Genomic DNA, 12062 nt, shown 5'->3' with positions numbered 1-12062 from the left:
CTCTAGGATATTCAGAAGCCAAGTTATAAGCCCACAAAGGTGTAACTGGACTACTTCTTTAAAGTGACAGCAGGCCCGGTGACCTTTGGGACATGGTTTGACCCCCTATAGGAATGTGCGATCATCATGAAACGTTCAGATCAATTACAATTCAATAGATTCTACCTTCTTGTAACGTTTCAGCCTGATTGGACCTTGTTTTCACACAAATGGACCCAGAATGATGTGAAATTGTGCTTCATGCAACATAAATCTGGGTGCCATTTACAAACCATAAGTGCTAATGACTCCATTCCTTTTTGTGGTTGTAGGGGCTGTTTTTTGGAGTACACTAAAACAAACCTGATCTCTCTAGGAAATTCAGAAGCCAAGTTATAAGCCCACAAATGTGTAACTGGACTACGTCTTTAAATTGACACCAGATCCGGTGACCTTCGGGACATGGTTTGACCCCCTTAGGAAAGTGCTATCATCATGAAATGTTCAGATCACTTACAACTCAATAGATTCTGCCTTCCTGTAACGTTTCAGCCTGATTGGACCTTGTTTTCACACAAATGAACCCAGAATGATGTGAAATTGTGCTTCGTGCAACATAATTCTGGGAGCCATTTACAAACCATAAGTGCTAATGACTCCATTCCTTTTTGTGGTTGTAGGGGCTGTTGATTGGAGTATACTAAAACAAACCTGATCTCTCTAGGACATTCAGAAGCCAAGTTATAAGCTCAAAAATGTGTAACTGGACTACTTCTTTAAAGTGACACCAGATCCGGTGATCTTTGGGACATGGTTTGAGCCCCTTAGGAAAGTGCTGTCATCATGAAACGTTCAGATCACTTACAACTCAATAGATTCTACCTTCCTGTAACGTTTCAGCCTGATTGGACCTTGTTTTCACACAAATGAACCCAGAATGATGTGAAATTGTGCTTCGTGCAACATAATTCTGGGTGCCATTTAAAAACCATAAGTTTTAATGACTCCATTCCTTTTTGTGGTTGTAGGGGCTGTTGATTGGAGTATAATAAAACAAACCTGATCTCTCTAGGACATTCAGAAGCCAAGTTATAAGCCCACAAATGTGTAACTGGACTACTTCTTTAAATTGACACCAGATCCGGTGACCTTTGGGACATGGTTCGACCCCTTAGGAAAGTGCTATCATCATGAAACATTCAGATCACTTACAACTCAATAGATTCTACCTTCCTGTAACGTTTCAGCCTGATTGGACCTTGTTTTCACACAAATGAACCCAGAATGATGTGAAATTGTGCTTCGTCCAACATAATTCTGGGTGCCATTTAAAAACCATAAGTGCTAATGACTCCATTCCTTTTAGTGGTAATGGGGGCTGTTAATTGGAGTACTCTAACACAAACCTGATCTCTCTAGGATATTCAGAAGCCAAGTTATAAGCCCGCAAAGGTGTAACTGGACTACTTCTTTAAAGTGACACCAGGCCCGGTGACCTTTGGGACATGGTTTGACCCCCTATAGGAATGTGCGATCATCATAAAACGTTCAGATCACTTACAACTCAATAGATTCTACCTTCTTGTAACGTTTCAGCCTGATTGGACCTTGTTTTCACACAAATGGACCCAGAATGATGTACAATTGTGCTTCGTGCAACATAATTCTGGGTGCCATTTAAAAACCATAAGTGCTAATGACTCCATTCCTTTTTGAGGTTGTAGGGGCTGTTGATTGGAGTACACTAAAACAATTATGATCTCTCTAGGACATTCAGAAGCCAAGTTATAAGCCCACAAATGTGTAACTGGACTACTTCTTTAAATTGACACCAGATCCGGTGACCTTTGGGACATGGTTTGACCCCCTTAGGAAAGTGTTATCATCATGAAACCTTCAGATCACTTACAACTCAATAGATTCTACCTTCCTGTAACGTTTCAGCCTTATTGGACCTTGTTTTCACACAAATGAACCCAGAATGATGTGAAATTGTGCTTTGTGCAACATAATTCTGGGTGCCATTTAAAAACCATAAGTGCTAATGACTCCATTCCTTTTAGAGGTAATGGGGGCTGTTAATTGGAGTACTCTAAAACAAACCTGACCTCTCTAGGATATTCAGAAGCCAAGTTATAAGCCCACAAAGGTGTAACTGGACTACTTCTTTAAAGTGACACCAGGCCCGGTGACCTTTGGGACATGGTTTGACCCCCCTATAGGAATGTGTGATCATCATGAAACGTTCAGATCACTTACAACTCAATAGATTCTACCTTCTTGTAACGTTTCAGCCTGATTGGACCTTGTTTTCACACAAATGGACCCAGAATTATGTGAAATTGTGCTTTGTGCAACATAATTCTGGGTGCCATTTAAAAACCATAAGTGCTAATGACTCCATTCCTTTTTGTGGTTGTAGGGGCTGTTGATTGGAGTACACTAAAACAAACCTGATCTCTCTAGGACATTCAGAAGCCAAGTTATAAGCCCACAAATGTGTAACTGGACTACTTCTTTAAATTGACACCAGATCCGGTGACCTTTGGGACATGGTTTGCCCCCCTTAGGAAAGTGCTATCATCATGAAACGTTCAGATCACTTACAACTCAATAGATTCTACCTTCCTGTAACGTTTCAGCCTGATTGGACCTTGTTTTCACACAAATGAACCCAGAATGATGTGAAATTGTGCTTCGTGCAACATAATTCTGGGTGCCATTTAAAAACCATAAGTGCTAATGACTCCATTCCTTTTAGCTGTAATAGGGGCTGTTAATTGGAGTACTCTAAAACAAACCTGACCTCTCTAGGATATTCAGAAGCCAAGTTATAAGCCCACGAAGGTGTAACTGGACTACTTCTTTAAAGTGACAGCAGGCCCGGTGACCTTTGGGACATGGTTTGACCCCCTATAGGAATGTGCGATCATCATGAAACGTTCAGATCAATTACAACTCAATAGATTCTACCTTCTTGTAACGTTTCAGCCTGATTGGACCTTGTTTTCACACAAATGGACCCAGAATGATGTGAAATTTTACTTCATGCAACATAATTCTGGGTGCCATTTACAAACCATAAGTGCTAATGACTCCATTCCTTTTTGTGGTGTAGGGGCTGTTGATTGGAGTACACTAAAACAAACCTGATCTCTCTAGGAAATTCAGAAGCCAAGTTAAAAGCCCACAAATGTGTAACTGGACTACTTCTTTAAATTGACACTGATCCGGTGACCTTTGGAACATGGTTTTTACCCCCTTAGGAAAGTGCTATCATCATGAAACGTTCAGATCACTTACAACTCAATAGATTCTACCTTTCTGTAACGTTTCAGCCTGATTGGACCTTGTTTTCACACAAATGAACCCAGAATGATGTGAAATTGTGCTTCGTGCAACATAATTCTTGGTGCCATTTAAAAACCATAAGTGCTAATGACTCCATTCCTTTTTGTGGTTGTAGGGGCTGTTGATTGGAGTATACTAAAACAAACCTGATCTCTCTAGGACATTCAGAAGCCAAGTTATAAGCCCACAAATGTGTAACTGGACTACTTCTTTAAATTGACACCAGATCCGGTGACCTTTGGGACATGGTTCGACCCCTTAGGAAAGTGCTATCATCATGAAACATTCAGATCACTTACAACTCAATAGATTCTACCTTCCTGTAACGTTTCAGCCTGATTGGACCTTGTTTTCACACAAATGAACCCAGAATGATGTGAAATTGTGCTTCATGCAACATAATTCTGGGTGCCATTTACAAACCATAAGTGCTAATGACTCCATTCCTTTTTGTGGTTGTAGGGGCTGTTGATTGGAGTATACTAAAACAAACCTGATCTCTCTAGGACATTCAGAAGCCAAGTTATAAGCTCACAAATGTGTAACTGGACTACTTCTTTAAATTGACACCAGATCCCGTGACCTTTGGGACATGGTTTGACCCCCTTAGGAAAGTGCTATCATCATGAAACGTTCAGATCACTTACAACTCAATAGATTCTACCTTCCTGTAACGTTTCAGCCTGATTGGACCTTGTTTTCACACAAATGAACCCAGAATGATGTGAAATTGTGCTTCGTGCAACATAATTCTGGGTGCCATTTAAAAACCATAAGTGCTAATGACTCCATTCCTTTTTGTGGTTGTAGGGGCTGTTGATTGGAGTATACTAAAACAAACCTGATCTCTCTAGGACATTCAGAAGCCAAGTTATAAGCCCACAAATGTGTAACTGGACTACTTCTTTAAAGTGACACCAGGCCCGGTGACCTTTGGGACATGGTTTGACCCCCTATAGGAATGTGCGATCATCATGAAACATTCATATCACTTACAACTCAATAGATTCTACCTTCTTATAACGTTTCAGCCTGATTGGACCTTGTTTTCACACAAATGGACCCAGAATGATGTGAAATTGTGCTTCGTGCAACATAATTCTGGGTGCCATTTACAAACCATAAGTGCTAATCACTCCATTCCTTTTTGTGGTTGTAGGGGCTGTTGATTGGAGTACACTAAAACAAACCTGATCTCTCTAGGACATTCAGAAGCCAAGTTATAAGCCCACAAATGTGTAACTGGACTACTTCTTTAAAGTGACACCAGATCCGGTGACCTTTGGGACATGGTTTGACTCACTTAGGAATGTGCAATCATCATGAAACGTTCAGATCACTTACAACTCAATAGATTCTACCTTCTTGTAACGTTACAGCCTGATTGGACCTTGTTTTCACACAAATGGACCCAGAATGATGTGAAATTGTGCTTCGTGCAACATAATTCTGGGTGCCATTTAAAAACCATAAGTGCTAATGACTCCATTCCTTTTTGAGGTAATAGGGGCTGTTAATTGGAGTACTCTAAAACAAACCTGACCTCTCTAGGATATTCAGAAGCCAAGTTATAAGCCCACAAATGTGTAACTGGACTACTTCTTTAAAGTGACACCAGATCCGGTGACCTTTAGGACATGGTTTGACCCCCTTAGGAAAGTGCTATCATCATAAAACGTTCAGATCACTTACAACTCAATAGATTCTACCTTCCTGTAACGTTTCAGCCTGATTGGGCCTTGTTTTCACACAAATGGACCCAGAATGATGTGAAATTGTGCTTCGTGCAACATAATTCTGGGTGCCATTTACAAACCATAAGTGCTAATGACTCCATTCCTTTTTGTGGTTGTAGGGGCTGTTGATTGGAGTACATTAAAACAAACCTGACCTCTCTAGGACATTCAGTAGCCAAGTTTTAAGCCCACAAATGTGTAACTGGACTACTTCTTTAAAGTGACACCAGATCTGGTGACCTTTGGGACATGGTTTGACCCCCTTAGGAATGTGCGATCATCATGAAACGTTCAGATCACTTACAACTCAATAGATTCTACCTTCTTGTAACGTTTCAGCCTGATTGAACCTTTTTTTCACACAAATGGTGTCATGGTCCGTGGTGAGTTTGCCTGCCTGTAACCTGGTTGTTCTACTCTGAGCTTGTTTCCACAGGTGGGCGTGTCTGAGAGCTCCCAGCTGAAGCTGATCTCATCATCAAGGCCAGGGGATTTAAGGAGCAGTGTGACACTTCACCACGCCGGATGATTTACTCAGTTTTGGGTAGCTCTAGCCACTAACCAGACCTTGACCTTTTTGTATGTTTGCTCGTGATAACCTGTCGTCTGAAACCCCCTTTATGCCCTCACCTGTTTTTTCCCAGGTTCCTCTTAAAATCCTCAGTCTCTCCAGAACCAACCCGGATCACAACCTACATGACACACTGCTCCATCCTCTGACCGCCCGCTCTCAGCCGCTCACCTACCACATCCATTTCGGCTCCTACACCTCAGGACAAACCAACCACCTTTCCTGGATATCCTCAGCTCACCCGGGCCAGACAACCCTCCCGGTGCATTTAGTACTGCCAAGAAACAGTAAGACCAGTCTCCAGTTACAATTCCGTCTGTTTCCACTAGTTATTCACTCTGTCTCCCTCCTTAGAAACCTCCTCCTGGAGTCCTGCTGCCAGTCCTGCATCTCGTCGAGTCCCGAACCTCTGTTGCTCATTATTTCCAAAAATAAAACCCTTTTTACTTACCTTCCTGCTCCCCGTGTGTGATTCTGCATGTCGTGGGTCAAGAAAATGCCTCAGGCCATGACAGAATCATCCGGCCATGATATTGACTCCATTGCAGAATCCGATCCATCCGTTAACTTTCCGTCCGCCGTTTCTGAAACACTCTCCCGTCACGAACACGCCATCCATAGTTTGCTAGAACAATCCTCTGACTCCCACCAACGGTTACTCCATAAGGACAACATGTTACGCACCCTCACTGCCAAGCTAATTTCCCCGGAACCTTCCGCACAGCCGCCTCCTGTTTCTTCTCCATCCGCACATCCGGTTCCGTCTCCAGCAATAAACTTCCGGATACCTACTTCTCTCCCATCTGAAACATATTCCGGTGAGTTCGGCAAATGCCGTGGATTTTTATTTAGTTGTCAGTTGGCTTTTGAAAGATCTCCCGAAGCATTTGCATTAGATTCAGTTAAGATTTCATACATAATTGGGTTACTCCGTGGCAAGGCGTTAGACTGGGCTGAGGCTAGGAGTCATGACACCAGTTTTTTGCATGGTCCTCTCTCTCGGTTTCTGACGGATTTTAAGCAGACTTTTGATCACTCTGAGTCCCCAGCTGAAATTGCTAAGCGCTTATGGAACCTCCGTCAGGGAAAACAGTCCGTAGCTGACTTCGCAATCGAGTTTCGCACACTGGCAGCAGTGTCTTCGCTAGATCATAGTTCACTCCTGGGAGCATTCACCCAGGCATTGAATGACCGCCTCCAGGACCAGTTGGCGTTATGCCAAGAACCTCCCGACCTTGAATCACTCATATCCTTGGCAATAAAAATAGAAAAACGTCTCAAAGAACGTTCTAAGATGTCCACAGTATCTAATTTTTCACTAACCCAAACCAGAAACGTTCTGCCACCAGCCACTGCCCCATCAGGAGACGAGCCCATGCAGATAGGCAGAACTAAACTGACCACCGAAGAAAGGCAACGTCGTTTAACCTCTAACCTCTGCCTCTACTGCGGCCAACCTGGTCACCGTCTCTCCAACTGTGTTCTACGTTTAAAAGGGCAAGCCCACCAGTAGTTCCGGGAATACTGGTGGGTGGTAACGTGGCCTCTGAAACCCGCTGTACTCTGTCCTGTGTCATCATGTTTCATCAAGAGAGCTGTATGTTGAAGGCACTACTGGATTCAGGCTGTGAGCGTAATATGCTGGATTTAACAGTCGTTCAAAAGCTGAATATCCCCACTATTCCTCTTCCTACTCCTCTGAGAGCATCATCCCTGGACGGCAATAGCCTTACCACCATCACCCACCAGACTGTGCCCGTAACGTTACAGGTATCAGGTAATCATCAGGAGAGCATTTCTTTTTTTGTATTTCCATCCCCACACTCACCTGTTGTCCTAGGACATGACTGGCTTGTTACCCATAACCCCCAAATTAATTGGAGGACGTCCCAAGTTACCATCTGGAGTGCTCATTGTTTGTCTAATTGCCTTCGCTCTGCTTCTCCTTCCAGTTCTACTTCTAACCCCGATCCACCTGTTCCCCCCGATCTGTCTGGAGTTCCTGAAGAATATCATGATATCTCCCTTGTCTTCAGTAAAGACTGAGCTTCCTCACTGCCCCCTCACAGACCATATGACTGCGCTATCGACCTTCTGCCTGGCGCCACACTCCCAGCCAGCAGGTTGTATAATCTATCTAAACCAGAACAACTCTGTATGTCCACTTACATAAAAGAATCTCTAGCCTCCGGTTTAATTAGACCCTCCACTTCTCCCCTGGGCGCGGGTTTTTTCTTCGTTTCCAAGAAAGATGGTTCCCTGAGACCCTGTATCGATTACAGGGGCCTCAACCAGATAACGGTAAAAAACAAATATCCACTCCCATTACTTTCCTCCACCTTCGAACCTGTACAAGATGCAACTATATTCACAAAACTTGACCTGCGTAATGCCTATCATCTCGTTCGCATCAGAGAAGGCGACGAATGGAAGACCGCGTTCAAAACTCCCTTAGGTCACTTCGAGTACCTAGTTATGCCTTTTGGCCTCACAAATGCCCCTGCCGTATTCCAGTCCTTGGTCAACACCGTCTTGGGCGATTTCCTCAACCAATTCGTCACTGTATACCTCGATGACATCCTAATCTTTTCTAAATCTTCTGCAGAACATCGGCAACACGTTAGAGCCGTGCTTCAACGCCTCCTGGAGAATCGTTTGTATGTGAAAGCAGAGAAGTGTGAATTCCACGTTTCATCAGTTAAGTTCCTCGGCTTCATCCTCGAGAGCGGGCGGTTGAAGACAGACCCGGACAAAATCCAATCAGTTCTCTCCTGGCCTACCCCCACTACTCGTAAGCAACTCCAACGTTTTCTGGGTTTTGCTAATTTTTACCGTCGCTTCATCAAGGATTACAGTAATACTGCCGCTCCCCTCACCCAACTCACTTCGATAAATAAACCTTTTATCTGGTCTCCCGCTGCAGAGAAGGCATTTCAGGATCTAAAAAACAAATTCACCCAAGCACCAATTCTCACCCGTCCCGACACCTCCGCCCAGTTTACCCTGGAAGTCGATGCCTCAGACTCTGGTGTTGGTGCTGTTCTCTCTCAAGTCTCTCCCTCAGATCACCGTCTCCATCCATGCGCCTTCTTCTCTCGAAGACTCTCTCCTGCCGAACAGAATTATGATGTTGGGGATCGTGAACTGCTGGGCATTAAGTTGGCTCTGGAGGAGTGGCGGCACTGGCTAGAAGGAGCAGAACACCCCATTATCATCTGGACCGATCACAAAAACCTTGCATACTTGAAGGAAGCAAAAAGATTAAACCCCCGACAGTCCCGCTGGTCCCTATTCTTTTCTCGTTTCCATTTCCTCATCTCTTACAGACCCGGTTCCAAGAATACAAAGCCAGACGCCCTATCCCGATTGTACTCTCCTGACAAGGACCCTGAACCTGCACCTATCCTGCCACCATCCTGTATCGTGGGTGCAGTAACCTGGGACATCTCCAAGAAAGTTCAGGAGGCCCAACTGACCGAACCGGACCCAGGTACTGGACCACCTCAAAAGATGTACGTACCAACCAGAGTCCGTGGAGACCTAATCCATTGGGCTCACACTGCAAAATTTTCCATTCACCCGGGGGTCGGTCGTACTTTAGCTTTGATCCGTAGGACTTTCTGGTGGCCATCTATGTACAAAGACGTCCGCGAATACATCAACGCCTGCTCCATCTGTGCGCGTAACAAGACCAGTAACCAACCTCCATACGGACTTCTCAACCCACTGCCTGTACCCTCTCGGCCATGGTCCCACATCGCATTGGACTTCGTCACTGGTTTGCCTCTCTCTAATGGTTTTTCGGTCATCCTCACTATCGTTGATCGCTTTTCTAAATCCTGTCACCTAGTTCCACTCAAAGCACTCCCATCCTCTGCTGAAACAGCCCAACTGCTTATCAAACATGTTTTTCGTCTCCATGGCATCCCCTCAGAAATACTGTCCGACCGTGGGCCCCAGTTCCAGTCCCGGGTATGGAGGGAATTCGCCGATCTCCTGGGAGCCCGTGTCGCCCTGAGCTCTGGATTTCACCCTCAAACTAATGGGCAATGCGTGAGAATGAACCAGGAACTCGAGCCCATGTTGAGATGCGTGTGTTCAGCCAATCCCTCCGGTTGGAGTTCTCAACTTCCGTGGGTGGAGTATGCTCACAACGCTCACACCTCGGCGTCCACTGGCCTGTCTCCATTTGAGACTGTCCTTGGCTACCAACCCCCTTTGTTCCCATCAGATCCAGGCCCTCCGGCTACTGCCCCCCAGTTCCTTCAACGTGCCAGGCGCACCTGGGCCCAGACCACAGCGGCACTGCAGCGGACAGCAGATCGTAATCGCCGTCTTGCGGATCGACGCCGGCGACCCGCTCCGGTATATGCACCCGGGCAAAGGGTTTGGCTCTCTACCAGGGATATCCGCCTGAAGGACACCAACCGGAAACTAGCTCCTCGATTCATCGGTCCGTACTCCATTGTTGATGTCATCAGCCCGTCTACCGTCCGTTTGGCTCTGCCCCCTTCCATGAGGGTCCATCCTGTATTCCACGTCTCCCTGCTCAAGCCTGTCCTCTCTAGTCCCCTTTGTCCTGCTCCTGCTCCTCCTCCGCCTGCTCGGCTTGTTGGAGGTGGTCTGGTCTACCCTGTCCGTCGCCTCCTCGATGTCCGCCCCCGGGGCCGGGGCTTCCAGTACCTGGTGGACTGGGAGGGTTACGGTCCCGAGGATCGCTCCTGGGTTCCCCGCTCTTTTATCACGGACCCGGACCTCATCAGGGACTTTGAGGCTTCTCGGGCTTCCTCCTCCTCCGCCTCCTCCTCCTCTGCTCGGCCGCCAGGTGGCGTCCGTTGAGGGGGGGGTACTGTCATGGTCCGTGGTGAGTTTGCCTGCCTGTAACCTGGTTGTTCTACTCTGAGCTTGTTTCCACAGGTGGGCGTGTCTGAGAGCTCCCAGCTGAAGCTGATCTCATCATCAAGGCCAGGGGATTTAAGGAGCAGTGTGACACTTCACCACGCCGGATGATTTACTCAGTTTTGGGTAGCTCTAGCCACTAACCAGACCTTGACCTTTTTGTATGTTTGCTCGTGATAACCTGTCGTCTGAAACCCCCTTCATGCCCTCACCTGTTTTTTCCCAGGTTCCTCTTAAAATCCTCAGTCTCTCCAGAACCAACCCGGATCACAACCTACATGACACACTGCTCCATCCTCTGACCGCCCGCTCTCAGCCGCTCACCTACCACATCCATTTCGGCTCCTACACCTCAGGACAAACCAACCACCTTTCCTGGATATCCTCAGCTCACCCGGGCCAGACAACCCTCCCGGTGCATTTAGTACTGCCAAGAAACAGTAAGACCAGTCTCCAGTTACAATTCCGTCTGTTTCCACTAGTTATTCACTCTGTCTCCCTCCTTAGAAACCTCCTCCTGGAGTCCTGCTGCCAGTCCTGCATCTCGTCGAGTCCCGAACCTCTGTTGCTCATTATTTCCAAAAATAAAACCCTTTTTACTTACCTTCCTGCTCCCCGTGTGTGATTCTGCATGTCGTGGGTCAAGAAATTGCCTCAGGCCATGACAAATGGACCCAGAATGATGTGAAATTGTGCTTCGTGCAACATAAATCTGGGTGCCATTTAAAAACCATAAGTGCTAATGACTCCATTCCTTTTTGAGGTAATAGGGGCTGTTAATGGGAGTACTCTAAAACAAACCTGACCTCTCTAGGACATTGAGAAGCCAAGTTATAAGCCCACAAATATGTAACTGGACTACTTCTATAAATTGACACCAGATCCGGTGACCTTTGGGACATGGTTTGACCCCCTTAGGAAAGTGCTATCATCATGAAACGTTCAGATCACTTACAACACAATTGATTCTACCTTCTTGTAACGTTTCAGCCTGATTGGACCTTGTTTTCACACAAATGGACCCAGAATGATGTGAAATTATGCTTTGTGCAACATAATTCTGGGTGCCATTTACAAACCATAAGTGCTAATGACTCCATTCCTGATTGTGGTTGTAGGGGCTGTTGATTGGAGTACACTAAAACAAGCCTGATCTCTCTAGGACATTCAGAAGCCAAGTTATAAGCCCACAAATGTGTAACTGGACTACTTCTTTAAATTGACACCAGATCCGGTGACCTTTGGGACATGGTTTGACCCCCTTAGGAAAGTGCTATCATCATGAAACGTTCAGATCACTTACATTTCAATAGATTCTACCTTCTTGTAACGTTTCAGCCTGATTGGACCTTGTTTTCACACAAATGGACCCAGAATGATGTGAAATTGTGCTTCGTGCAACATAATTCTGGGTGCCATTTACAAACCATAAGTGCTAATGACTCCATTCCTTTTTGTGGTTGTAGGGGCTGTTGATTGGAGTACACTAAAACAAACCTGACCTCTCTAGGACATTCAGAAGCCAA

The 12062-nt window shown here is 45.7% G+C and overlaps 2 long non-coding RNA genes across 2 annotated transcripts; both read left to right on the top strand.

Annotated features, from left to right (window-relative positions):
- Nucleotides 1-5332: 5332 nt before the first annotated feature.
- LOC139070507 (uncharacterized) lies at nt 5333-6087 on the top strand. Its single transcript, XR_011521003.1, has 2 exons — nt 5333-5610; nt 5711-6087. It is a non-coding gene; the product is annotated as an uncharacterized lncRNA (long non-coding RNA).
- Nucleotides 6088-10554: 4467 nt separating this feature from the next.
- LOC129163745 (uncharacterized) lies at nt 10555-11139 on the top strand. Its single transcript, XR_011521002.1, has 2 exons — nt 10555-10662; nt 10763-11139. It is a non-coding gene; the product is annotated as an uncharacterized lncRNA (long non-coding RNA).
- The last annotated feature ends 923 nt before the right edge of the window (nt 11140-12062 follow it).

The sequence above is a fragment of the Nothobranchius furzeri genome, chromosome 7 (assembly GCF_043380555.1).
Source record: "Nothobranchius furzeri strain GRZ-AD chromosome 7, NfurGRZ-RIMD1, whole genome shotgun sequence".
In the NCBI taxonomy this organism is placed as follows: domain Eukaryota; kingdom Metazoa; phylum Chordata; class Actinopteri; order Cyprinodontiformes; family Nothobranchiidae; genus Nothobranchius; species Nothobranchius furzeri.
This window is presented reverse-complemented; position numbering and strand designations above follow the sequence as displayed.